We start from the raw sequence: 19,537 nt of genomic DNA on the forward strand, positions 1-19,537 counted from the left end.
TTGTAGCTGAAGAGCTTTTCCTCTCCTAAAGCGTCTTTTATAAAATCTCAATGTTTTATCAAAATTATTCTGACGGTTTTTAAATACAGCAAATAGATCTCTTTTCAAAATCTGTTCTTTGCAATGTAAATATTTTTTCTCTGCCATACGAAGATTTAGCCACATACTCTGTAGTTCATTATTCCAATAGGGTTGTTTAATTTTGTATGTCTTTTTATTGCCTCTTCTACTCGATTTGGGTCTATATTTAGCAATTTCTCCATGTAAAGTCCCACAAAGCCGGTCATAGCAATGATTCACATTTTCTTGTGTTTTTTCCCCATTCTCTAATTGGTCTGCAATGTCATTCAGAGCTTTATAGCAGACCTCAGACTCCAGAAAATTATCATGCAACATTCTCATTGGACTTTTACTTTTCAAACCAATATATATGCTTTTTATAAAGCCTGCATCTTGTGTTTTAAAACGTAAATATAACACAGAATGATCAGGGAGCCTACTTCTATCATCTATCAGGTTGATCACCTGCTGCTCATTTTTTCCTACTAGGCCCAAAGGGGTGAAAACTTTAAATTCTACACAGGTATTTAAATCTACATGTGGCGTCACAATATAATCAACCACTGCTTTACCTCTGACAGATATAGAAGTAAAATTATCATTTTCTGGGGTTACTCTTCCATTCAAAACACAACATTTAGAATCTTTAAGAAATTCAATAAACGTTCCCCCATGTTTATTTGAGCTTGTGTCCAACACCACCCTTGAGGGAATATCATCATCCTCAACATAATCTTTGAAGAGATTATATCTGGCTCCAGCGAAAGGAGAAGATGCGCTCTAAGTTTACAGTTATTTGGCGTCCATCCATTTACGTTCCAATGAACCAAAACAAAGTCGGTACTTACAGGCTGGGCATAATCTCGTCACACCCGTGGCCCTCTTTCCACATCATTCTCCGAACGTTTAATCAGCCTCCCGTTACCCGCCAAATAGTAATCCTTTGCCGATGGGATCTCTCGAAGGAGAGTTCGCAGATTGAAATCCATGAGCCGCTCAGCGTGCGATTTCGCAGACGATACATACACTCTTCGGTAGTTGTCGTGATCCTTAAGCTTAGACTTCCTACGAAGCACAGCCACTTTGTCCTGTACTGTCTTGAGCTCCGCTTTCACCAGCCCTGGTTGTCGACCTCTCGGCCTTACGCGCTCCACGGCCACCAGCTTTGGCACCGGGTCACAGCGCAGACCCTCACGCAACAACTCTTTAACTTTGGCCTCCACGTCTTCTCCTTCCACTTGCGGCAGCCCGACAATAACCAATGAGACGTCTGGATCAAAGGGCTTGCCCCTCACCTCCCTTGTATTCATTTTTTTTTCAATGCTTTCCATTCTAGAACTTAAAATACTGACTTCCAAATCCAAGTTGTTGCGCATTTCGTTGACCACCTTCTCCAGCTCACTTTTAAAAGCGGCTTGTCCATCGGAGATTAATTTCTCCAAACTTCCGCGGAGTGTGTTAATCTTCACATCCATCTGTGTTTCAATTTTGATTTGCATGTTGTCCATTTTGGTCTGCATATTGTCCATTTTAACACTTAGCGCACGCAATTCATTCATTAAAGAGGACTGTTCACCGTCGGCGTCCTTCTTATGGCGTTGACGCGTATTATCAGCCATAATACAACTCCAAACAATTCAAAATTCCCAAGAGTTCGAGGCACAATCTTAAATAGTCAATTACTTACTTATTTAGACAATATAAACACCTAGATATATAATTATTTAAGGATTTGTACTGATCAGGAGAGGACAAACGTGTTCATGCGGCCAGTTCAGTAGCATTTAGCATGCCATACAATACCGTGCGTGCTTTCAAATGCATCGCATAAGCACTGTCACGGGGACCTTGCTTTAATGACCAGTTTATAGTATATTTTTATGCGAACACAAGAATGGGAGAGAGCTGCACCCCCTGGGAGAGACAAATGACATCTCCCTCCATCGAGTCTGGTACAAGTGAATTCAGTAAACAATCCCTTCGGAACATTGCCATATTCCTAAAGGCGACGGTCACACACTGAATGCCAAAGGGCCTAACATAACCCTGCCCTTGTACTGGCCACACGCATGAAAAATGGCACACAAGCCTGACCGGCGTTTGCGGGCTTTCCCATATGGTCTAGCGGTCAGGATTCCTGGTTTTCACCCAGGCGGCCCGGGTTCGACTCCCGGTATGGGAAGTTTGGCTTGTCTTTGCTCCCCTTATCGAACAGCCAGAGCTTCTGTCTATTACTGAATCGCTTTTAGCCAGCAGTGGAGCTGCAGCAACCTGATAGGTTGAGGTTCTTCTCTTTCCCTGCATACCTTCGATAGCTCAGCTGGTAGAGCGGAGGACTGTAGGTGGAACGTTGGCAATCCTTAGGTCGCTGGTTCGACTCCGGCTCGAAGGAGGTCACTTTTCACACTCAAACATTTTCTTGGCCGCGCTGGAGGGCAAAAGGAACGTTCCCTGACCGGGAATCGAACCCGGGCCGCGGCGGTGAGAGCGCCGAATCCTAACCACTAGACCACCAGGGAAGGGCTGTTCAGCCTGTCTCCTCAAGCCTGCCTGTGGGCCTCTACCAGATTTTGCTGCAATTTCTCAAGCAAAACCGCTAAGGCTAGCCTTTTCCTCTTGGAGAGGAGAGAGTCTCTGACCCTGGATCACAGTTCTTCCACTGAGAAACTGTCACATGCTCCGTGAGAACATCCTAACAACACCGCAACTTGCAATTCAATCAAAGCAGCTTGCAAAAGACAACAAGGAGAGCCCAGCCGTGCTCTCAGTGCCAAGAGGTGCCTGACTCACTCCGCTTTTTGTTTTCAGCCCTTCTTCTGCAGAGCATCTGGCGAAGGAGCTCGAGGTTGACAGAGCGCATAGCACAGAGTGTCGTCGTCTCTGAGGTATGCCTGGTTTTTTGAGCGGCCAGCCTTGCACTGTTTTAAAGTAATTTGCTACCCAGCTACGTTAGCCACGCCAGGAAGACAGAGATCCCTAACATGTGACGCCTCCGTCTTCAAGCTTTTCATAGCAGACCCCTCATCGGAGCGCTTCCTTACGTTGGCTCCAGGCCTGTTAATGGCATGAGAAAAAGTTGATGTTGCGACAGGCCCCGCTCCAGGCGAACACCACCAAGATGCGTGTAAACACCAGGCCGCCTGACCGGTGGGCCAGTGGCGCAATGGATAACGCGTCTGACTACGGATCAGAAGATTCTAGGTACGGCTCCTGGCTGGCTCGATCTGCCTCTTTTGCTTCGCTATCAGCCTACAGCAGTTTTATTAGTTTGTTTTATTAGCCCATAGTTTTTGACTATTGGTATTGGAATGGTTAGTTTTTTTTTTTCTTGTAAACTGACAGTCCAACCATAGGCCGTTTTGTCAGCTAGATAGCACCTACCATACAATACCGTGCGTGCTTTCAAATGCATCGCATAAGCACTGTCACGGGGACCTTGCTTTAATGACCAGTTTATAGTATCTTTTTATGCGAACACAAGAATGGGAGAGAGCTGCACCCCCTGGGAGAGACAAATGACATCTCCCTCCATCGAGTCTGGTACAAGTGAATTCAGTAAACAATCCCTTCGAACATTGCCATATTCTTAAAGGCGACGGTCACACACTGAATGCCAAAGGGCCTAACATAACCCTGCCCTTGTACTGGCCACACGCATGAAAAATGGCACACAAGCCTGACCGGCGTTTGCGGGCTTTCCCATATGGTCTAGTGGTCAGGATTCCTGGTTTTCACCCAGGCGGCCCGGGTTCGACTCCCGGTATGGGAAGTTTGGCTTGTCTTTGCTCCCCTTATCGAACAGCCAGAGCTTCTGTCTATTACTGAATCGCTTTTAGCCAGCAGTGGAGCTGCAGCAACCTGATAGGTTGAGGTTCTTCTCTTTCCCTGCATACCTTCGATAGCTCAGCTGGTAGAGCGGAGGACTGTAGGTGGACCGTTGGCAATCCTTAGGTCGCTGGTTCGACTCCGGCTCGAAGGAGGTCACTTTTCACACTCAAACATTTTCTTGGCCGCGCTGGAGGGCAAAAGGAACGTTCCCTGACCGGGAATCGAACCCGGGCCGCGGCGGTGAGAGCGCCGAATCCTAACCACTAGACCACCAGGGAAGGTCTGTTCAGCCTGTCTCCTCAAGCCTGCCTGTCGGCCTCTACCAGATTTTGCTGCAATTTCTCAAGCAAAACCGCTAAGGCTAGCCTTTTCCTCTTGGAGAGGAGAGAGTCTCTGACCCTGGATCACAGTTCTTCCACTGAGAAACTGTCACATGCTCCGTGAGAACATCCTAACAACACCGCAACTTGCAATTCAATCAAAGCAGCTTGCAAAAGACAACAAGGAGAGCCCAGCCGTGCTCTCAGTGCCAAGAGGTGCCTGACTCACTCCGCTTTTTGTTTTCAGCCCTTCTTCTGCAGAGCATCTGGCGAAGGAGCTCGAGGTTGACAGAGCGCATAGCACAGAGTGTCGTCGTCTCTGAGGTATGCCTGGTTTTTTGAGCGGCCAGCCTTGCACTGTTTTAAAGTAATTTGCTACCCAGCTACGTTAGCCACGCCAGGAAGACAGAGATCCCTAACATGTGACGCCTCCGTCTTCAAGCTTTTCATAGCAGACCCCTCATCGGAGCGCTTCCTTACGTTGGCTCCAGGCCTGTTAATGGCATGAGAAAAAGTTGATGTTGCGACAGGCCCCGCTCCAGGCGAACACCACCAAGATGCGTGTAAACACCAGGCCGCCTGACCGGTGGGCCAGTGGCGCAATGAATAACGCGTCTGACTACGGATCAGAAGATTCTAGGTTCGGCTCCTGGCTGGCTCGATCTGCCTCTTTTGCTTCGCTATCAGCCTACAGCAGTTTTATTAGTTTGTTTTATTAGCCCATAGTTTTTGACTATTGGTATTGGAATGGTTAGTTTTTTTTTTCTTGTAAACTGACAGTCCAACCATAGGCCGTTTTGTCAGCTAGATAGCACCTACCATACAATACCGTGCGTGCTTTCAAATGCATCGCATAAGCACTGTCACGGGGACCTTGCTTTAATGACCAGTTTATAGTATCTTTTTATGCGAACACAAGAATGGGAGAGAGCTGCACCCCCTGGGAGAGACAAATGACATCTCCCTCCATTGAGTCTGGTACAAGTGAATTCAGTAAACAATCCCTTCGGAACATTGCCATATTCTTAAAGGCGACGGTCACACACTGAATGCCAAAGGGCCTAACATAACCCTGCCCTTGTACTGGCCACACGCATGAAAAATGGCACACAAGCCTGACCGCCGTTTGCGGGCTTTCCCATATGGTCTAGCGGTCAGGATTCCTGGTTTTCACCCAGGCGGCCCGGGTTCGACTCCCGGTATGGGAAGTTTGGCTTGTCTTTGCTCCCCTTATCGAACAGCCAGAGCTTCTGTCTATTACTGAATCGCTTTTAGCCAGCAGTGGAGCTGCAGCAACCTGATAGGTTGAGGTTCTTCTCTTTCCCTGCATACCTTCGATAGCTCAGCTGGTAGAGCGGAGGACTGTAGGTGGAACGTTGGCAATCCTTAGGTCGCTGGTTCAACTCCGGCTCGAAGGAGGTCACTTTTCACACTCAAACATTTTCTTGGCCGCGCTGGAGGGCAAAAGGAACGTTCCCTGACCGGGAATCGAACCCGGGCCGCGGCGGTGAGAGCGCCGAATCCTAACCACTAGACCACCAGAGAAGGGCTGTTCAGCCTGTCTCCTCAAGCCTGCCTGTGGGCCTCTACCAGATTTTGCTGCAATTTCTCAAGCAAAACCGCTAAGGCTAGCCTTTTCCTCTTGGAGAGGAGAGAGTCTCTGACCCTGGATCACAGTTCTTCCACTGAGAAACTGTCACATGCTCTGTGAGAACATCCTAACAACATCGCAACTTGCAATTCAATCAAAGCAGCTTGCAAAAGACAACAAGGAGAGCCCAGCCGTGCTCTTAGTGCCAAGAGGTGCCTGACTCACTCCGCTTTTTGTTTTCAGCCCTTCTTCTGCAGAGCATCTGGCGAAGGAGCTCGAGGTTGACAGAGCGCATAGCACAGAGTGTCGTCGTCTCTGAGGTATGCCTGGCTTTTTGAGCGGCCAGCCTTGCACTGTTTTAAAGTAATTTGCTACCCAGCTACGTTAGCCACGCCAGGAAGACAGAGATCCCTAACATGTGACGCCTCCGTCTTCAAGCTTTTCATAGCAGACCCCTCTTTGGAGCGCTTCCTTACGTTGGCTCCAGGCCTGTTAATGGCATGAGAAAAAGTTGATGTTGCGACAGGCCCCGCTCCAGGCAAACACCACCAAGATGCGTGTAAACACCAGGGCGCCTCATCGGTGGGCCAGTGGCGCAATGGATAACGCGTCTGACTACGGATCAGAAGATTCTAGGTTCGACTCCTGGCTGGCTCGATCTGCCTCTTTTGCTTCGCTATCAGCCTACAGCAGTTTTATTAGCTTGTTTTATTAGCCCATAGTTTTTGACTATTGGTATTGGAATGGTTAGTTTTTTTTTCTTGTAAACTGACAGTCCAACCATAGGCCGTTTTGTCAGCTAGATAGCGCCTACCATACAATACCGTGCGTGCTTTCAAATGCATCGCATAAGCACTGTCACGGGGACCTTGCTTTAATGACCAGTTTATAGTATTTTTTTATGCGAACACAAGAATGGGAGAGAGCTGCACCCCCTGGGAGAGACAAATGACATCTCCCTCCATCGAGTCTGGTACAAGTGAATTCAGTAAACAATCCCTTCGGAACATTGCCATATTCCTAAAGGCGACGGTCACACACTGAATGCCAAAGGGCCTAACATAACCCTGCCCTTGTACTGGCCACACGCATGAAAAATGGCACACAAGCCTGACCGGCGTTTGCGGGCTTTCCCATATGGTCTAGCGGTCAGGATTCCTGGTTTTCACCCAGGCGGCCCGGGTTCGACTCCCGGTATGGGAAGTTTGGCTTGTCTTTGCTCCCCTTATCGAACAGCCAGAGCTTCTGTCTATTACTGAATCGCTTTTAGCCAGCAGTGGAGCTGCAGCAACCTGATAGGTTGAGGTTCTTCTCTTTCCCTGCATACCTTCGATAGCTCAGCTGGTAGAGCGGAGGACTGTAGGTGGAACGTTGGCAATCCTTAGGTCGCTGGTTCGACTCCGGCTCGAAGGAGGTCACTTTTCACACTCAAACATTTTCTTGGCCGCGCTGGAGGGCAAAAAGAACGTTCCGTGACCGGGAATCGAACCCGGGCCGCGGCGGTGAGAGCGCCGAATCCTAACCACTAGACCACCAGGGAAGGGCTGTTCAGCCTGTCTCCTCAAGCCTGCCTGTGGGCCTCTACCAGATTTTGCTGCAATTTCTCAAGCAAAACCGCTAAGGCTAGCCTTTTCCTCTTGGAGAGGAGAGAGTCTCTGACCCTGGATCACAGTTCTTCCACTGAGAAACTGTCACATGCTCTGTGAGAACATCCTAACAACATCGCAACTTGCAATTCAATCAAAGCAGCTTGCAAAAGACAACAAGAAGAGCCCAGCCGTGCTCTCAGTGCCAAGAGGTGCCTGACTCACTCCGCTTTTTGTTTTCAGCCCTTCTTCTGCAGAGCATCTGGCGAAGGAGCTCGAGGTTGACAGAGCGCATAGCACAGAGTGTCGTCGTCTCTGAGGTATGCCTGGTTTTTTGAGCGGCCAGCCTTGCACTGTTTTAAAGTAATTTGCTACCCAGCTACGTTAGCCACGCCAGGAAGACAGAGATCCCTAACATGTGACGCCTCCGTCTTCAAGCTTTTCATAGCAGACCCCTCATCGGAGCGCTTCCTTACGTTGGCTCCAGGCCTGTTAATGGCATGAGAAAAAGTTGATGTTGCGACAGGCCCCGCTCCAGGCGAACACCACCAAGATGCGTGTAAACACCAGGCCGCCTGACCGGTGGGCCAGTGGCGCAATGGATAACGCGTCTGACTACGGATCAGAAGATTCTAGGTACGGCTCCTGGCTGGCTCGATCTGCCTCTTTTGCTTCGCTATCAGCCTACAGCAGTTTTATTAGTTTGTTTTATTAGCCCATAGTTTTTGACTATTGGTATTGGAATGGTTAGTTTTTTTTTTTCTTGTAAACTGACAGTCCAACCATAGGCCGTTTTGTCAGCTAGATAGCACCTACCATACAATACCGTGCGTGCTTTCAAATGCATCGCATAAGCACTGTCACGGGGACCTTGCTTTAATGACCAGTTTATAGTATCTTTTTATGCGAACACAAGAATGGGAGAGAGCTGCACCCCCTGGGAGAGACAAATGACATCTCCCTCCATCGAGTCTGGTACAAGTGAATTCAGTAAACAATCCCTTCGAACATTGCCATATTCTTAAAGGCGACGGTCACACACTGAATGCCAAAGGGCCTAACATAACCCTGCCCTTGTACTGGCCACACGCATGAAAAATGGCACACAAGCCTGACCGGCGTTTGCGGGCTTTCCCATATGGTCTAGCGGTCAGGATTCCTGGTTTTCACCCAGGCGGCCCGGGTTCGACTCCCGGTATGGGAAGTTTGGCTTGTCTTTGCTCCCCTTATCGAACAGCCAGAGCTTCTGTCTATTACTGAATCGCTTTTAGCCAGCAGTGGAGCTGCAGCAACCTGATAGGTTGAGGTTCTTCTCTTTCCCTGCATACCTTCGATAGCTCAGCTGGTAGAGCGGAGGACTGTAGGTGGAACGTTGGCAATCCTTAGGTCGCTGGTTCGACTCCGGCTCGAAGGAGGTCACTTTTCACACTCAAACATTTTCTTGGCCGCGCTGGAGGGCAAAAGGAACGTTCCCTGACCGGGAATCGAACCCGGGCCGCGGCGGTGAGAGCGCCGAATCCTAACCACTAGACCACCAGGGAAGGGCTGTTCAGCCTGTCTCCTCAAGCCTGCCTGTGGGCCTCTACCAGATTTTGCTGCAATTTCTCAAGCAAAACCGCTAAGGCTAGCCTTTTCCTCTTGGAGAGGAGAGAGTCTCTGACCCTGGATCACAGTTCTTCCACTGAGAAACTGTCACATGCTCCGTGAGAACATCCTAACAACACCGCAACTTGCAATTCAATCAAAGCAGCTTGCAAAAGACAACAAGGAGAGCCCAGCCGTGCTCTCAGTGCCAAGAGGTGCCTGACTCACTCCGCTTTTTGTTTTCAGCCCTTCTTCTGCAGAGCATCTGGCGAAGGAGCTCGAGGTTGACAGAGCGCATAGCACAGAGTGTCGTCGTCTCTGAGGTATGCCTGGCTTTTTGAGCGGCCAGCCTTGCACTGTTTTAAAGTAATTTGCTACCCAGCTACGTTAGCCACGCCAGGAAGACAGAGATCCCTAACATGTGACGCCTCCGTCTTCAAGCTTTTCATAGCAGACCCCTCATCGGAGCGCTTCCTTACGTTGGCTCCAGGCCTGTTAATGGCATGAGAAAAAGTTGATGTTGCGACAGGCCCCGCTCCAGGCGAACACCACCAAGATGCGTGTAAACACCAGGGCGCCTGACCGGTGGGCCAGTGGCGCAATGGATAACGCGTCTGACTACGGATCAGAAGATTCTAGGTTCGACTCCTGGCTGGCTCGATCTGCCTCTTTTGCTTCGCTATCAGCCTACAGCAGTTTTATTAGTTTGTTTTATTAGCCCATAGTTTTTGACTATTGGTATTGGAATGGTTAGTTTTTTTTTTTCTTGTAAACTGACAGTCCAACCATAGGCCGTTTTGTCAGCTAGATAGCACCTACCATACAATACCGTGCGTGCTTTCAAATGCATCGCATAAGCACTGTCACGGGGACCTTGCTTTAATGACCAGTTTATAGTATCTTTTTATGCGAACACAAGAATGGGAGAGAGCTGCACCCCCTGGGAGAGACAAATGACATCTCCCTCCATCGAGTCTGGTACAAGTGAATTCAGTAAACAATCCCTTCGGAACATTGCCATATTCTTAAAGGCGACGGTCACACACTGAATGCCAAAGGGCCTAACATAACCCTGCCCTTGTACTGGCCACACGCATGAAAAATGGCACACAAGCCTGACCGGCGTTTGCGGGCTTTCCCATATGGTCTAGCGGTCAGGATTCCTGGTTTTCACCCAGGCGGCCCGGGTTCGACTCCCGGTATGGGAAGTTTGGCTTGTCTTTGCTCCCCTTATCGAACAGCCAGAGCTTCTGTCTATTACTGAATCGCTTTTAGCCAGCAGTGGAGCTGCAGCAACCTGATAGGTTGAGGTTCTTCTCTTTCCCTGCATACCTTCGATAGCTCAGCTGGTAGAGCGGAGGACTGTAGGTGGAACGTTGGCAATCCTTAGGTCGCTGGTTCGACTCCGGCTCGAAGGAGGTCACTTTTCACACTCAAACATTTTCTTGGCCGCGCTGGAGGGCAAAAGGAACGTTCCCTGACCGGGAATCGAACCCGGGCCGCGGCGGTGAGAGCGCCGAATCCTAACCACTAGACCACCAGGGAAGGGCTGTTCAGCCTGTCTCCTCAAGCCTGCCTGTCGGCCTCTACCAGATTTTGCTGCAATTTCTCAAGCAAAACCGCTAAGGCTAGCCTTTTCCTCTTGGAGAGGAGAGAGTCTCTGACCCTGGATCACAGTTCTTCCACTGAGAAACTGTCACATGCTCTGTGAGAACATCCTAACAACACCGCAACTTGCAATTCAATCAAAGCAGCTTGCAAAAGACAACAAGGAGAGCCCAGCCGTGCTCTCAGTGCCAAGAGGTGCCTGACTCACTCCGCTTTTTGTTTTCAGCCCTTCTTCTGCAGAGCATCTGGCGAAGGAGCTCCAGGTTGACAGAGCGCATAGCACAGAGTGTCGTCGTCTCTGAGGTATGCCTGGCTTTTTGAGCGGCCAGCCTTGCACTGTTTTAAAGTAATTTGCTACCCAGCTACGTTAGCCACGCCAGGAAGTCAGAGATCCCTAACATGTGACGCCTCCGTCTTCAAGCTTTTCATAGCAGACCCCTCATCGGAGCGCTTCCTTACGTTGGCTCCAGGCCTGTTAATGGCATGAGAAAAAGTTGATGTTGCGACAGGCCCCGCTCCAGGCGAACACCACCAAGATGCGTGTAAACACCAGGGCGCCTGACCGGTGGGCCAGTGGCGCAATGGATAACGCGTCTGACTACGGATCAGAAGATTCTAGGTTCGACTCCTGGCTGGCTCGATCTGCCTCTTTTGCTTCGCTATCAGCCTACAGCAGTTTTATTAGCTTGTTTTATTAGCCCATAGTTTTTGACTATTGGTATTGGAATGGTTAGTTTTTTTTTTCTTGTAAACTGACAGTCCAACCATAGGCCGTTTTGTCAGCTAGATAGCACCTACCATACAATACCGTGCGTGCTTTCAAATGCATCGCATAAGCACTGTCACGGGGACCTTGCTTTAATGACCAGTTTATAGTATCTTTTTATGCGAACACAAGAATGGGAGAGAGCTGCACCCCCTGGGAGAGACAAATGACATCTCCCTCCATCGAGTCTGGTACAAGTGAATTCAGTAAACAATCCCTTCGGAACATTGCCATATTCTTAAAGGCGACGGTCACACACTGAATGCCAAAGGGCCTAACATAACCCTGCCCTTGTACTGGCCACACGCATGAAAAATGGCACACAAGCCTGACCGGCGTTTGCGGGCTTTCCCATATGGTCTAGCGGTCAGGATTCCTGGTTTTCACCCAGGCGGCCCGGGTTCGACTCCCGGTATGGGAAGTTTGGCTTGTCTTTGCTCCCCTTATCGAACAGCCAGAGCTTCTGTCTATTACTGAATCGCTTTTAGCCAGCAGTGGAGCTGCAGCAACCTGATAGGTTGAGGTTCTTCTCTTTCCCTGCATACCTTTGATAGCTCAGCTGGTAGAGCGGAGGACTGTAGGTGGAATGTTGGCAATCCTTAGGTCGCTGGTTCAACTCCGGCTCGAAGGAGGTCACTTTTCACACTCAAACATTTTCTTGGCCGCGCTGGAGGGCAAAAGGAACGTTCCCTGACCGGGAGTCGAACCCGGGCCGCTGCGGTGAGAGCGCCGAATCCTAACCACTAGACCACCAGGGAAGGGCTGTTCAGCCTGTCTCCTCAAGCCTGCCTGTGGGCCTCTACCAGATTTTGCTGCAATTTCTCAAGCAAAACCGCTAAGGCTAGCCTTTTCCTCTTGGAGAGGAGAGAGTCTCTGACCCTGGATCACAGTTCTTCCACTGAGAAACTGTCACATGCTCTGTGAGAACATCCTAACAACATCGCAACTTGCAATTCAATCAAAGCAGCTTGCAAAAGACAACAAGGAGAGCCCAGCCGTGCTCTTAGTGCCAAGAGGTGCCTGACTCACTCCGCTTTTTGTTTTCAGCCCTTCTTCTGCAGAGCATCTGGCGAAGGAGCTCCAGGTTGACAGAGCGCATAGCACAGAGTGTCGTCGTCTCTGAGGTATGCCTGGCTTTTTGAGCGGCCAGCCTTGCACTGTTTTAAAGTAATTTGCTACCCAGCTACGTTAGCCACGCCAGGAAGACAGAGATCCCTAACATGTGACGCCTCCGTCTTCAAGCTTTTCATAGCAGACCCCTCTTTGGAGCGCTTCCTTACGTTGGCTCCAGGCCTGTTAATGGCATGAGAAAAAGTTGATGTTGCGACAGGCCCCGCTCCAGGCAAACACCACCAAGATGCGTGTAAACACCAGGGCGCCTCATCGGTGGGCCAGTGGCGCAATGGATAACGCGTCTGACTACGGATCAGAAGATTCTAGGTTCGACTCCTGGCTGGCTCGATCTGCCTCTTTTGCTTCGCTATCAGCCTACAGCAGTTTTATTAGCTTGTTTTATTAGCCCATAGTTTTTGACTATTGGTATTGGAATGGTTAGTTTTTTTTTCTTGTAAACTGACAGTCCAACCACAGGCCGTTTTGTCAGCTAGATAGCGCCTACCATACAATACCGTGCGTGCTTTCAAATGCATCGCATAAGCACTGTCACGGGGACCTTGCTTTAATGACCAGTTTATAGTATCTTTTTATGCGAACACAAGAATGGGAGAGAGCTGCACCCCCTGGGAGAGACAAATGACATCTCCCTCCATCGAGTCTGGTACAAGTGAATTCAGTAAACAATCCCTTCGGAACATTGCCATATTCCTAAAGGCGACGGTCACACACTGAATGCCAAAGGGCCTAACATAACCCTGCCCTTGTACTGGCCACACGCATGAAAAATGGCACACAAGCCTGACCGGCGTTTGCGGGCTTTCCCATATGGTCTAGCGGTCAGGATTCCTGGTTTTCACCCAGGCGGCCCGGGTTCGACTCCCGGTATGGGAAGTTTGGCTTGTCTTTGCTCCCCTTATCGAACAGCCAGAGCTTCTGTCTATTACTGAATCGCTTTTAGCCAGCAGTGGAGCTGCAGCAACCTGATAGGTTGAGGTTCTTCTCTTTCCCTGCATACCTTCGATAGCTCAGCTGGTAGAGCGGAGGACTGTAGGTGGAACGTTGGCAATCCTTAGGTCGCTGGTTCGACTCCGGCTCGAAGGAGGTCACTTTTCACACTCAAACATTTTCTTGGCCGCGCTGGAGGGCAAAAGGAACGTTCCCTGACCGGGAATCGAACCCGGGCCGCGGCGGTGAGAGCGCCGAATCCTAACCACTAGACCACCAGGGAAGGGCTGTTCAGCCTGTCTCCTCAAGCCTGCCTGTGGGCCTCTACCAGATTTTGCTGCAATTTCTCAAGCAAAACCGCTAAGGCTAGCCTTTTCCTCTTGGAGAGGAGAGAGTCTCTGACCCTGGATCACAGTTCTTCCACTGAGAAACTGTCACATGCTCTGTGAGAACATCCTAACAACATCGCAACTTGCAATTCAATCAAAGCAGCTTGCAAAAGACAACAAGAAGAGCCCAGCCGTGCTCTCAGTGCCAAGAGGTGCCTGACTCACTCCGCTTTTTGTTTTCAGCCCTTCTTCTGCAGAGCATCTGGCGAAGGAGCTCGAGGTTGACAGAGCGCATAGCACAGAGTGTCGTCGTCTCTGAGGTATGCCTGGCTTTTTGAGCGGCCAGCCTTGCACTGTTTTAAAGTAATTTGCTACCCAGCTACGTTAGCCACGCCAGGAAGACAGAGATCCCTAACATGTGACGCCTCAGTCTTCAAGCTTTTCATAGCAGACCCCTCTTTGGAGCGCTTCCTTACGTTGGCTCCAGGCCTGTTAATGGCATGAGAAAAAGTTGATGTTGCGACAGGCCCCGCTCCAGGCAAACACCACCAAGATGCGTGTAAACACCAGGGCGCCTCACCGGTGGGCCAGTGGCGCAATGGATAACGCGTCTGACTACGGATCAGAAGATTCTAGGTTCGACTCATGGCTGGCTCGATCTGCCTCTTTTGCTTCGCTATCAGCCTACAGCAGTTTTATTAGCTTGTTTTATTAGCCCATCGTTTTTGACTATTGGTATTGGAATGGTTCGTTTTTTTTTCTTGTAAACTGACAGTCCAACCATAGGCCGTTTTGTCAGCTAGATAGCGCCTACCATACAATACCGTGCGTGCTTTCAAATGCATCGCATAAGCACTGTCACGGGGACCTTGCTTTAATGACCAGTTTATAGTATCTTTTTATGCGAACACAAGAATGGGAGAGAGCTGCACCCCCTGGGAGAGACAAATGACATCTCCCTCCATCGAGTCTGGTACAAGTGAATTCAGTAAACAATCCCTTCGGAACATTGCCATATTCTTAAAGGCGACGGTCACACACTGAATGCCAAAGGGCCTAACATAACCCTGCCCTTGTACTGGCCACACGCATGAAAAATGGCACACAAGCCTGACCGGCGTTTGCGGGCTTTCCCATATGGTCTAGCGGTCAGGATTCCTGGTTTTCACCCAGGCGGCCTGGGTTCGACTCCCGGTATGGGAAGTTTGGCTTGTCTTTGCTCCCCTTATCGAACAGCCAGAGCTTCTGTCTATTACTGAATCGCTTTTAGCCAGCAGTGGAGCTGCAGCAACCTGATAGGTTGAGGTTCTTCTCTTTCCCTGCATACCTTCGATAGCTCAGCTGGTAGAGCGGAGGACTGTAGGTGGAACGTTGGCAATCCTTAGGTCGCTGGTTCGACTCCGGCTCGAAGGAGGTCACTTTTCACACTCAAACATTTTCTTGGCCGCGCTGGAGGGCAAAAGGAACGTTCCCTGACCGGGAATCGAACCCGGGCCGCGGCGGTGAGAGCGCCGAATCCTAACCACTAGACCACCAGGGAAGGGCTGTTCAGTCTGTCTCCTCAAGCCTTCCTGTGGGCCTCTACCAGATTTTGCTGCAATTTCTCAAGCAAAACCGCTATGGCTAGCCTTTTCCTCTTGGAGAGGAGAGAGTCTCTGACCCTGGATCACAGTTCTTCCACTGAGAAACTGTCACATGCTCTGTGAGAACATCCTAACAACATCGCAACTTGCAATTCAATCAAAGCAGCTTGCAAAAGACAACAAGGAGAGCCCAGCCGTGCTCTCAGTGCCAAGAGGTGCCTGACTCACTCCGCTTTTTGTTTTCAGCCCTTCTTCTGCAGAGCATCTGGCGAAGGAGCTCCAGGTTGACAGAGCGCATAGCACAGAGTGTCGTCGTCTCTGAGGTATGCCTGGCTTTTTGAGCGGCCAGCCTTGCACTGTTTTAAAGTAATTTGCTACCCAGCTACGTTAGCCACGCCAGGAAGACAGAGATCCCTAACATGTGACACCTCCGTCTTCAAGCTTTTCATAGCAGACCCCTCATCGGAGCGCTTCCTTACGTTGGCTCCAGGCCTGTTAATGGCATGAGAAAAAGTTGATGTTGCGACAGGCCCCGCTCCAGGCAAACACCACCAAGATGCGTGTAAACACCAGGGCGCCTCACCGGTGGGCCAGTGGCGCAATGGATAACGCGTCTGACTACGGATCAGAAGATTCTAGGTTCGACTCCTGGCTGGCTCGATCTGCCTCTTTTGCTTCGCTATCAGCCTACAGCAGTTTTATTAGCTTGTTTTATTAGCCCATAGTTTTTGACTATTGGTATTGGAATGGTTAGTTTTTTTTTCTTGTAAACTGACAGTCCAACCATAGGCCGTTTTGTCAGCTAGATAGCGCCTACCATACAATACCGTGCGTGCTTTCAAATGCATCGCATAAGCACTGTCACGGGGACCTTGCTTTAATGACCAGTTTATAGTATCTTTTTATGCGAACACAAGAATGGGAGAGAGCTGCACCCCCTGGGAGAGACAAATGACATCTCCCTCCATCGAGTCTGGTACAAGTGAATTCAGTAAACAATCCCTTCGGAACATTGCCATATTCTTAAAGGCGACGGTCACACACTGAATGCCAAAGGGCCTAACATAACCCTGCCCTTGTACTGGCCACACGCATGAAAAATGGCACACAAGCCTGACCGGCGTTTGCGGGCTTTCCCATATGGTCTAGCGGTCAGGATTCCTGGTTTTCACCCAGGCGGCCCGGGTTCGACTCCCGGTATGGGAAGTTTGGCTTGTCTTTGCTCCCCTTATCGAACAGCCAGAGCTTCTGTCTATTACTGAATCGCTTTTAGCCAGCAGTGGAGCTGCAGCAACCTGATAGGTTGAGGTTCTTCTCTTTCCCTGCATACCTTCGATAGCTCAGCTGGTAGAGCGGAGGACTGTAGGTGGGACGTTGGCAATCCTTAGGTCGCTGGTTCAACTCCGGCTCGAAGGAGGTCACTTTTCACACTCAAACATTTTCTTGGCCGCGCTGGAGGGCAAAAGGAACGTTCCCTGACCGGGAATCGAACCCGGGCCGCGGCGGTGAGAGCGCCGAATCCTAACCACTAGACCACCAGGGAAGGGCTGTTCAGCCTGTCTCCTCAAGCCTGCCTGTGGGCCTCTACCAGATTTTGCTGCAATTTCTCAAGCAAAACCGCTAAGGCTAGCCTTTTCCTCTTGGAGAGGAGAGAGTCTCTGACCCTGGATCACAGTTCTTCCACTGAGAAACTGTCACATGCTCCGTGAGAACATCCTAACAACACCGCAACTTGCAATTCAATCAAAGCAGCTTGCAAAAGACAACAAGGAGAGCCCAGCCGTGCTCTCAGTGCCAAGAGGTGCCTGACTCACTCCGCTTTTTGTTTTCAGCCCTTCTTCTGCAGAGCATCTGGCGAAGGAGCTCGAGGTTGACAGAGCGCATAGCACAGAGTGTCGTCGTCTCTGAGGTATGCCTGGCTTTTTGAGCGGCCAGCCTTGCACTGTTTTAAAGTAATTTGCTACCCAGCTACGTTAGCCACGCCAGGAAGACAGAGATCCCTAACATGTGACGCCTCCGTCTTCAAGCTTTTCATAGCAGACCCCTCATCGGAGCGCTTCCTTACGTTGGCTCCAGGCCTGTTAATGGCATGAGAAAAAGTTGATGTTGCGACAGGCCCCGCTCCAGGCGAACACCACCAAGATGCGTGTAAACACCAGGGCGCCTGACCGGTGGGCCAGTGGCGCAATGGATAACGCGTCTGACTACGGATCAGAAGATTCTAGGTTCGACTCCTGGCTGGCTCGATCTGCCTCTTTTGCTTCGCTATCAGCCTACAGCAGTTTTATTAGTTTGTTTTATTAGCCCATAGTTTTTGACTATTGGTATTGGAATGGTTAGTTTTTTTTTTTCTTGTAAACTGACAGTCCAACCATAGGCCGTTTTGTCAGCTAGATAGCACCTACCATACAATACCGTGCGTGCTTTCAAATGCATCGCATAAGCACTGTCACGGGGACCTTGCTTTAATGACCAGTTTATAGTATCTTTTTATGCGAACACAAGAATGGGAGAGAGCTGCACCCCCTGGGAGAGACAAATGACATCTCCCTCCATCGAGTCTGGTACAAGTGAATTCAGTAAACAATCCCTTCGGAACATTGCCATATTCTTAAAGGCGACGGTCACACACTGAATGCCAAAGGGCCTAACATAACCCTGCCCTTGTACTGGCCACACGCATGAAAAATGGCACACAAGCCTGACCGGCGTTTGCGGGCTTTCCCATATGGTCTAGCGGTCAGGATTCCTGGTTTTCACCCAGGCGGCCCGGGTTCGACTCCCGGTATGGGAAGTTTGGCTTGTCTTTGCTCCCCTTATCGAACAGCCAGAGCTTCTGTCTATTACTGAATCGCTTTTAGCCAGCAGTGGAGCTGCAGCAACCTGATAGGTTGAGGTTCTTCTCTTTCCCTGCATACCTTCGATAGCTAAGCTGGTAGAGCGGAGGACTGTAGGTGGAACGTTGGCAATCCTTAGGTCGCTGGTTCGACTCCGGCTCGAAGGAGGTCACTTTTCACACTCAAACATTTTCTTGGCCGCGCTGGAGGGCAAAAGGAACGTTCCCTGACCGGGAATCGAACCCGGGCCGCGGCGGTGAGAGCGCCGAATCCTAACCACTAGACCACCAGGGAAGGGCTGTTCAGCCTGTCTCCTCAAGCCTGCCTGTCGGCCTCTACCAGATTTTGCTGCAATTTCTCAAGCAAAACCGCTAAGGCTAGCCTTTTCCTCTTGGAGAGGAGAGAGTCTCTGACCCTGGATCACAGTTCTTCCACTGAGAAACTGTCACATGCTCCGTGAGAACATCCTAACAACACCGCAACTTGCAATTCAATCAAAGCAGCTTGCAAAAGACAACAAGGAGAGCCCAGCCGTGCTCTCAGTGCCAAGAGGTGCCTGACTCACTCCGCTTTTTGTTTTCAGCCCTTCTTCTGCAGAGCATCTGGCGAAGGAGCTCCAGGTTGACAGAGCGCATAGCACAGAGTGTCGTCGTCTCTGAGGTATGCCTGGCTTTTTGAGCGGCCAGCCTTGCACTGTTTTAAAGTAATTTGCTACCCAGCTACGTTAGCCACGCCAGGAAGACAGAGATCCCTAACATGTGACGCCTCCGTCTTCAAGCTTTTCATAGCAGACCCCTCATCGGAGCGCTTCCTTACGTTGGCTCCAGGCCTGTTAATGGCATGAGAAAAAGTTGATGTTGCGACAGGCCCCGCTCCAGGCGAACACCACCAAGATGCGTGTAAACACCAGGGCGCCTGACCGGTGGGCCAGTGGCGCAATGGATAACGCGTCTGACTACGGATCAGAAGATTCTAGGTTCGACTCCTGGCTGGCTCGATCTGCCTCTTTTGCTTCGCTATCAGCCTACAGCAGTTTTATTAGCTTGTTTTATTAGCCCATAGTTTTTGACTATTGGTATTGGAATGGTTAGTTTTTTTTTTCTTGTAAACTGACAGTCCAACCATAGGCCGTTTTGTCAGCTAGATAGCACCTACCATACAATACCGTGCGTGCTTTCAAATGCATCGCATAAGCACTGTCACAGGGACCTTGCTTTAATGACCAGTTTATAGTATCTTTTTATGCGAACACAAGAATGGGAGAGAGCTGCACCCCCTGGGAGAGACAAATGACATCTCCCTCCATCGAGTCTGGTACAAGTGAATTCAGTAAACAATCCCTTCGGAACATTGCCATATTCTTAAAGGCGACGGTCACACACTG

The 19,537-nt window shown here is 50.0% G+C and overlaps 35 non-coding genes across 35 annotated transcripts; 26 read left to right on the forward strand and 9 right to left on the reverse strand.

Moving 5' to 3' along the window:
• The first annotated feature begins 2,170 nt into the window (after nt 1–2,170).
• On the forward strand, nt 2,171–2,242 carry trnae-uuc (transfer RNA glutamic acid (anticodon UUC)). Its single transcript has one exon. It is a non-coding gene; the product is annotated as a tRNA-Glu (tRNA).
• A 123-nt stretch (nt 2,243–2,365) lies between these two features.
• On the forward strand, nt 2,366–2,452 carry trnay-gua (transfer RNA tyrosine (anticodon GUA)). Its single transcript is given in 2 exon segments — nt 2,366–2,402; nt 2,417–2,452. It is a non-coding gene; the product is annotated as a tRNA-Tyr (tRNA).
• Nucleotides 2,453–2,507: 55 nt separating this feature from the next.
• Nucleotides 2,508–2,579, reverse strand: trnae-cuc (transfer RNA glutamic acid (anticodon CUC)). Its single transcript has one exon. It is a non-coding gene; the product is annotated as a tRNA-Glu (tRNA).
• A 1,178-nt stretch (nt 2,580–3,757) lies between these two features.
• Nucleotides 3,758–3,829, forward strand: trnae-uuc (transfer RNA glutamic acid (anticodon UUC)). Its single transcript has one exon. It is a non-coding gene; the product is annotated as a tRNA-Glu (tRNA).
• A 123-nt stretch (nt 3,830–3,952) lies between these two features.
• Nucleotides 3,953–4,039, forward strand: trnay-gua (transfer RNA tyrosine (anticodon GUA)). Its single transcript is given in 2 exon segments — nt 3,953–3,989; nt 4,004–4,039. It is a non-coding gene; the product is annotated as a tRNA-Tyr (tRNA).
• Nucleotides 4,040–4,094: 55 nt separating this feature from the next.
• Nucleotides 4,095–4,166, reverse strand: trnae-cuc (transfer RNA glutamic acid (anticodon CUC)). The gene has a single exon. It is a non-coding gene; the product is annotated as a tRNA-Glu (tRNA).
• A 1,178-nt stretch (nt 4,167–5,344) lies between these two features.
• Nucleotides 5,345–5,416, forward strand: trnae-uuc (transfer RNA glutamic acid (anticodon UUC)). The gene has a single exon. It is a non-coding gene; the product is annotated as a tRNA-Glu (tRNA).
• Nucleotides 5,417–5,681: 265 nt separating this feature from the next.
• Nucleotides 5,682–5,753, reverse strand: trnae-cuc (transfer RNA glutamic acid (anticodon CUC)). The gene has a single exon. It is a non-coding gene; the product is annotated as a tRNA-Glu (tRNA).
• A 630-nt stretch (nt 5,754–6,383) lies between these two features.
• On the forward strand, nt 6,384–6,456 carry trnar-acg (transfer RNA arginine (anticodon ACG)). Its single transcript has one exon. It is a non-coding gene; the product is annotated as a tRNA-Arg (tRNA).
• A 474-nt stretch (nt 6,457–6,930) lies between these two features.
• On the forward strand, nt 6,931–7,002 carry trnae-uuc (transfer RNA glutamic acid (anticodon UUC)). The gene has a single exon. It is a non-coding gene; the product is annotated as a tRNA-Glu (tRNA).
• A 123-nt stretch (nt 7,003–7,125) lies between these two features.
• Nucleotides 7,126–7,212, forward strand: trnay-gua (transfer RNA tyrosine (anticodon GUA)). The gene is given in 2 exon segments: nt 7,126–7,162; nt 7,177–7,212. It is a non-coding gene; the product is annotated as a tRNA-Tyr (tRNA).
• Nucleotides 7,213–8,517: 1,305 nt separating this feature from the next.
• trnae-uuc (transfer RNA glutamic acid (anticodon UUC)) lies at nt 8,518–8,589 on the forward strand. The gene has a single exon. It is a non-coding gene; the product is annotated as a tRNA-Glu (tRNA).
• Nucleotides 8,590–8,712: 123 nt separating this feature from the next.
• Nucleotides 8,713–8,799, forward strand: trnay-gua (transfer RNA tyrosine (anticodon GUA)). The gene is given in 2 exon segments: nt 8,713–8,749; nt 8,764–8,799. It is a non-coding gene; the product is annotated as a tRNA-Tyr (tRNA).
• A 55-nt stretch (nt 8,800–8,854) lies between these two features.
• On the reverse strand, nt 8,855–8,926 carry trnae-cuc (transfer RNA glutamic acid (anticodon CUC)). The gene has a single exon. It is a non-coding gene; the product is annotated as a tRNA-Glu (tRNA).
• Nucleotides 8,927–9,556: 630 nt separating this feature from the next.
• Nucleotides 9,557–9,629, forward strand: trnar-acg (transfer RNA arginine (anticodon ACG)). The gene has a single exon. It is a non-coding gene; the product is annotated as a tRNA-Arg (tRNA).
• A 476-nt stretch (nt 9,630–10,105) lies between these two features.
• On the forward strand, nt 10,106–10,177 carry trnae-uuc (transfer RNA glutamic acid (anticodon UUC)). The gene has a single exon. It is a non-coding gene; the product is annotated as a tRNA-Glu (tRNA).
• Nucleotides 10,178–10,300: 123 nt separating this feature from the next.
• Nucleotides 10,301–10,387, forward strand: trnay-gua (transfer RNA tyrosine (anticodon GUA)). Its single transcript is given in 2 exon segments — nt 10,301–10,337; nt 10,352–10,387. It is a non-coding gene; the product is annotated as a tRNA-Tyr (tRNA).
• A 55-nt stretch (nt 10,388–10,442) lies between these two features.
• Nucleotides 10,443–10,514, reverse strand: trnae-cuc (transfer RNA glutamic acid (anticodon CUC)). The gene has a single exon. It is a non-coding gene; the product is annotated as a tRNA-Glu (tRNA).
• A 630-nt stretch (nt 10,515–11,144) lies between these two features.
• On the forward strand, nt 11,145–11,217 carry trnar-acg (transfer RNA arginine (anticodon ACG)). The gene has a single exon. It is a non-coding gene; the product is annotated as a tRNA-Arg (tRNA).
• Nucleotides 11,218–11,692: 475 nt separating this feature from the next.
• Nucleotides 11,693–11,764, forward strand: trnae-uuc (transfer RNA glutamic acid (anticodon UUC)). Its single transcript has one exon. It is a non-coding gene; the product is annotated as a tRNA-Glu (tRNA).
• A 967-nt stretch (nt 11,765–12,731) lies between these two features.
• Nucleotides 12,732–12,804, forward strand: trnar-acg (transfer RNA arginine (anticodon ACG)). Its single transcript has one exon. It is a non-coding gene; the product is annotated as a tRNA-Arg (tRNA).
• A 474-nt stretch (nt 12,805–13,278) lies between these two features.
• On the forward strand, nt 13,279–13,350 carry trnae-uuc (transfer RNA glutamic acid (anticodon UUC)). The gene has a single exon. It is a non-coding gene; the product is annotated as a tRNA-Glu (tRNA).
• A 123-nt stretch (nt 13,351–13,473) lies between these two features.
• Nucleotides 13,474–13,560, forward strand: trnay-gua (transfer RNA tyrosine (anticodon GUA)). The gene is given in 2 exon segments: nt 13,474–13,510; nt 13,525–13,560. It is a non-coding gene; the product is annotated as a tRNA-Tyr (tRNA).
• Nucleotides 13,561–13,615: 55 nt separating this feature from the next.
• On the reverse strand, nt 13,616–13,687 carry trnae-cuc (transfer RNA glutamic acid (anticodon CUC)). The gene has a single exon. It is a non-coding gene; the product is annotated as a tRNA-Glu (tRNA).
• Nucleotides 13,688–14,317: 630 nt separating this feature from the next.
• On the forward strand, nt 14,318–14,390 carry trnar-acg (transfer RNA arginine (anticodon ACG)). The gene has a single exon. It is a non-coding gene; the product is annotated as a tRNA-Arg (tRNA).
• Nucleotides 14,391–14,864: 474 nt separating this feature from the next.
• Nucleotides 14,865–14,936, forward strand: trnae-uuc (transfer RNA glutamic acid (anticodon UUC)). Its single transcript has one exon. It is a non-coding gene; the product is annotated as a tRNA-Glu (tRNA).
• A 123-nt stretch (nt 14,937–15,059) lies between these two features.
• trnay-gua (transfer RNA tyrosine (anticodon GUA)) lies at nt 15,060–15,146 on the forward strand. The gene is given in 2 exon segments: nt 15,060–15,096; nt 15,111–15,146. It is a non-coding gene; the product is annotated as a tRNA-Tyr (tRNA).
• A 55-nt stretch (nt 15,147–15,201) lies between these two features.
• Nucleotides 15,202–15,273, reverse strand: trnae-cuc (transfer RNA glutamic acid (anticodon CUC)). Its single transcript has one exon. It is a non-coding gene; the product is annotated as a tRNA-Glu (tRNA).
• Nucleotides 15,274–15,903: 630 nt separating this feature from the next.
• On the forward strand, nt 15,904–15,976 carry trnar-acg (transfer RNA arginine (anticodon ACG)). Its single transcript has one exon. It is a non-coding gene; the product is annotated as a tRNA-Arg (tRNA).
• Nucleotides 15,977–16,450: 474 nt separating this feature from the next.
• trnae-uuc (transfer RNA glutamic acid (anticodon UUC)) lies at nt 16,451–16,522 on the forward strand. Its single transcript has one exon. It is a non-coding gene; the product is annotated as a tRNA-Glu (tRNA).
• Nucleotides 16,523–16,787: 265 nt separating this feature from the next.
• trnae-cuc (transfer RNA glutamic acid (anticodon CUC)) lies at nt 16,788–16,859 on the reverse strand. Its single transcript has one exon. It is a non-coding gene; the product is annotated as a tRNA-Glu (tRNA).
• A 630-nt stretch (nt 16,860–17,489) lies between these two features.
• trnar-acg (transfer RNA arginine (anticodon ACG)) lies at nt 17,490–17,562 on the forward strand. Its single transcript has one exon. It is a non-coding gene; the product is annotated as a tRNA-Arg (tRNA).
• A 476-nt stretch (nt 17,563–18,038) lies between these two features.
• On the forward strand, nt 18,039–18,110 carry trnae-uuc (transfer RNA glutamic acid (anticodon UUC)). The gene has a single exon. It is a non-coding gene; the product is annotated as a tRNA-Glu (tRNA).
• Nucleotides 18,111–18,375: 265 nt separating this feature from the next.
• trnae-cuc (transfer RNA glutamic acid (anticodon CUC)) lies at nt 18,376–18,447 on the reverse strand. Its single transcript has one exon. It is a non-coding gene; the product is annotated as a tRNA-Glu (tRNA).
• A 630-nt stretch (nt 18,448–19,077) lies between these two features.
• trnar-acg (transfer RNA arginine (anticodon ACG)) lies at nt 19,078–19,150 on the forward strand. Its single transcript has one exon. It is a non-coding gene; the product is annotated as a tRNA-Arg (tRNA).
• Nucleotides 19,151–19,537: the final 387 nt, after the last annotated feature.

Source organism: Pseudorasbora parva, chromosome 22 (assembly GCF_024679245.1).
Source record: "Pseudorasbora parva isolate DD20220531a chromosome 22, ASM2467924v1, whole genome shotgun sequence".
NCBI classification, from domain to species: domain Eukaryota; kingdom Metazoa; phylum Chordata; class Actinopteri; order Cypriniformes; family Gobionidae; genus Pseudorasbora; species Pseudorasbora parva.